The sequence below is a fragment of the Poecilia formosa genome, unplaced genomic scaffold, assembly GCF_000485575.1.
Source record: "Poecilia formosa unplaced genomic scaffold, Poecilia_formosa-5.1.2 Scaffold46, whole genome shotgun sequence".
NCBI classification, from domain to species: domain Eukaryota; kingdom Metazoa; phylum Chordata; class Actinopteri; order Cyprinodontiformes; family Poeciliidae; genus Poecilia; species Poecilia formosa.
The window spans coordinates 46,248-50,064 of NW_006799985.1; positions in this window are offsets into that span (position 1 = coordinate 46,248).

Below are 3,817 nucleotides of genomic sequence, written 5' to 3' on the forward strand. Positions count from 1 at the left end.
AATATGAATGTTCTTCATTTCCTAAACACTAAATGTCAAAAAAGTTTAAATAGTCCCTCCATGATCTAAATCAGGGCTATTATATTCATCTCCTGCAGATGCCCTTGATGTAAACTGTGGGGACAGTTGCCATGTTGCCATGTGTTGTGGTTTAGCACCTCCTGGACAGCCTGCAGGGCATCAGACCCCGTCTGCAGGGCCAACCCGCTTTGCTCCGTATGGTGCCGTGCTGCTGTGACCCCACTTGTCTGTTCCAGCTTTGGTCAACCCCCTGATGCGGGTTCAGACAAAATAGAATATTTTCTAAAAGTAGGGAAGTATTGCTTCGTGCAGTAAGTAGTTCTGTCTGAGAGTGTTCAGATCAGCTCTCAATCCTAACGTGATTAGTGTGATATTTTGTCATCTCACCAGGCGGGCGCCACACGCAGCTTTTCCCACAGACTGGCATCCCAGCGCTTTCCTAATAGTGTCATCTCCTCCTGTGTAAATTTAAGAAGTCCCTGAATGTGCACATTGTTTGCTGCAGGGCACGCTTGTTTGATGAGTCTAATCCCTTGTCTACGGAGACAAAGGTGTAACACTCGGCTGCTGTGGATCAGCAGCTGCGAGTGATGCTGTACATAAACCCGTGTCTCTCTCTCTCTTTCACTCTCTCTCTCTCTCTCTCTCTCTCTTTCTCTGTCTCTCTCTCTATTTCTATTTCTTGATTCCCACACAGCTTCCTAATCCCAAAAGATCAAGAGCATCCAGGCTGGAAGTGTGACTGGGCGGAAGCCAGCATGACGCTTTCAGTGATGTTGACTCACGTTGTGATCGCTCCGGGCTCACAACAACCACGGCATGTCACGGCTGTCTAACCTTTTGTTGTTGCAGCCTCAAATTTGTATTCAGATTCGTATTCAGATGCCAAATATTTTGCTACCTCATGTGAGCAATGCACATTATTACTTTTTCTGCTATTCGGTGGTAGATGTTGGCTATTAGAGCAGAAAAAAAAAGTTCACAGATGCTAAATCCAAATGAGACGTGTCTGGCTTGTGTGCACAAATGCATGTGCATTACGGTAGATACATTTACAAGGCTTAGCATGGTGGTATTCATCATATATGCTCACATTTGGAGACCTGAGCCGTTCATTTTCACCGTACAGAGAGACTGAGGTCAAAGCTGAGTAGGCTGTAACGTGAACTGAGCGCAGCCAGGGAGCATAAACATGAGCCTATTTTTAAATCAGGCAGCATGAGTAATGTTTTTTTTTTCTCCTCTGCATTTCACTCTGAAGGTTTCATGTCAATGTCATGCCCTCTTACTGAACAAATACAGCTGATTGGTTCCTAGTTACTCCGCTGTTAGTGAAAGGCTGAAAAATAACCTGTGATGGGAATTCATCTAACTCCGATTCTTCTGTGGCAGCTGCCTCATTTACATTTTGGTAAGGTACAGTTTGACAGAATCCGAGATGAGCGACCACAACATTTCAAAGATCTTTGCTGATATTCAGTGATCCTTTCTGAAACATTTATGCCAATGAAAATAACTGTGAACGTTAAACCTGCGTACACTTCAGAAACGTGGTGCTGATGAACTGAGATTTTTATTTGTATCAATTAGTATTTGGTCATGCATGATAAATTCAATGATTTCTCCTGGACAGTGTAGTAAGACATAATTTACATGATTGAAAATCCACTTCAGTTTGCTGCTCACCCTGACAAAATGCTCTCCTCTACAACCACACTGCCTTGCAGAAGTATATATATTCACACTCCTTGAACCTACATTTTATTACAACAACAAACTTTAATGTATTATATTGCAATTTAATGGGATGGACTGACACAAAGTGGTGTATAATCATGAAGTGGAATAAAAATTATGTATTATTTTCAAAATGATTTACAAACAAAAATCTGAAAAGTGTGGCACCCTTTTGTATTTACCTCCATTTACTTTGATACACCCAAACAAAATCCAGTGCAGCCAACTGGAGACACCTAGTTTGTTTGTTAGTCCAAGTTTAATTTTATCTCAGTTTAAATGCAACTGTTCAGTGAAGTTGATAACAGGAAGTGAAACGAAAACAGCATGCGATTGAAATAACTCGTGGAGCGTTGTTCAATCCATCAAGCCAGGCAGTTGAACTTTGACCTATTCAAAAAAACACTATGGAGTAAGCCTTTGATCGAGTCATCAGGAAAAACAACTGTCAGAGTGGTGCGGATTCATAATGTAGCTTTTGAACATGAACCCAATGTTTAAGACTGCAATTCAAAAATCCCCCACTCCTCCACTGAAGCACTAAAAAAACCTGATCCAACCAATTTGAGAGTTTGATGCATTTATTAAATGGGGAAAAATGCTTTTGTTAACCTGCAGATTACCAATCAAAGAAAATATTACCAATTTAGATCTATGGAATTTGGCAGATTTGCGACTTAAGTTATGTTCATAGGATGCAACTCCCTTGTCTGAAAATACAAACTGTGAACCTGTAATGTCCCTATGTGAAGAGTGCCAATGTTCACTACAGAGACTATAGAGAATCAGAAGACAACGGTTAAATCAGCTGAATTTGTGTGCCAATGTTCTTTCCTAAAACAAGATAACACATCGCAAACACACAGAAATGAAACATCCCTTTGGCCTGCAGCTATAGCCAGGATTTGACATCAGATGTCCTAATAGGCTGTTAGTGAATAAACAACCTTGTAGTTTCACCATGTAACATCTTGAGTATTTACAGCTAATAGAGATGTGACATTGCTTCTAAAAATGTTCAAAGATCTGCCCTAGTTTTGCCAACAAAACACTCGCTCTCCATATTTGTACCTGCAAAAGTGAGTTTCTGAGGCTCTTCACACCATCAAGCCATGTTTTGTGTGCACCGTGTTGGATTAGAGCTTCCTGCTGCGTACCTGCTAAAATACTTGTAGACCATGAAAAGTGATGGAGACCTCCTCCTGCAGCAGATCCCACAGGACTGAATATCAAAAGCGAAATTATATAACGTGATGTTAAAACATGCTGGTTAGGCAAATTCCTTCCTTTTATTCAATTTCACAGATATTAGGTTTGATCTTACTCGCTGTGTTGTGTTTTAGACCATTCACCGGCTTCAGCTTTGAAGTTGGGATGGGGTAGGGAGAGGTTTTAGAGCAAGGCAGGTGTGGGCTAAGAGGGTCTCACTAAGCCTGTGACAAAAAGACGCTGAGACGTCGCTCCGTCTCCCCCCACGATCCACAGGGACTGGAAAAGTAGGCCAGGCTCGGTGTCAGGCTGCTGTGAGGATCAGGACGCTCAAGTTGTTGACTTGTGATCAAAGTTGTTTTTCACACTTTGGTTGTTGGAAACTCTTGCAGAAATAGAGATTTAAAATATATATATATCTCTCACACAAGAACAGATGCAAATACAAAAATGTAGGTCACATTTTTTATTAAACATGGGGTTTTTTTCCCAGCTGAACACTATGTCATCTACCTTAATACTGTTTTAACAAGCCTTATTTTTATTTTTTTTCTGGCAGAAGCTGAACCGTTCTCTCTGCCTACAACACCAAACAGAAATATGACCATAAAGCACCAGGAAAAATTGGTCTGATAGGACACTGATATTCTGAAGCCATTAGACACAACAGGACCTTCAGTGGCTCCTGCCACTGGAGACCACGTTTGCTGGCTAAACATTGGACTCCATCTGCTCATGCACTGCACACGTCATTTCACTTACTTCACGTCATGGACTCATTGGTGTGTGTAACAGTTATGGGCTAGGCAGCTAACTGCGATATCAGAAACCGGTTCTTTGAGGAGCCTGA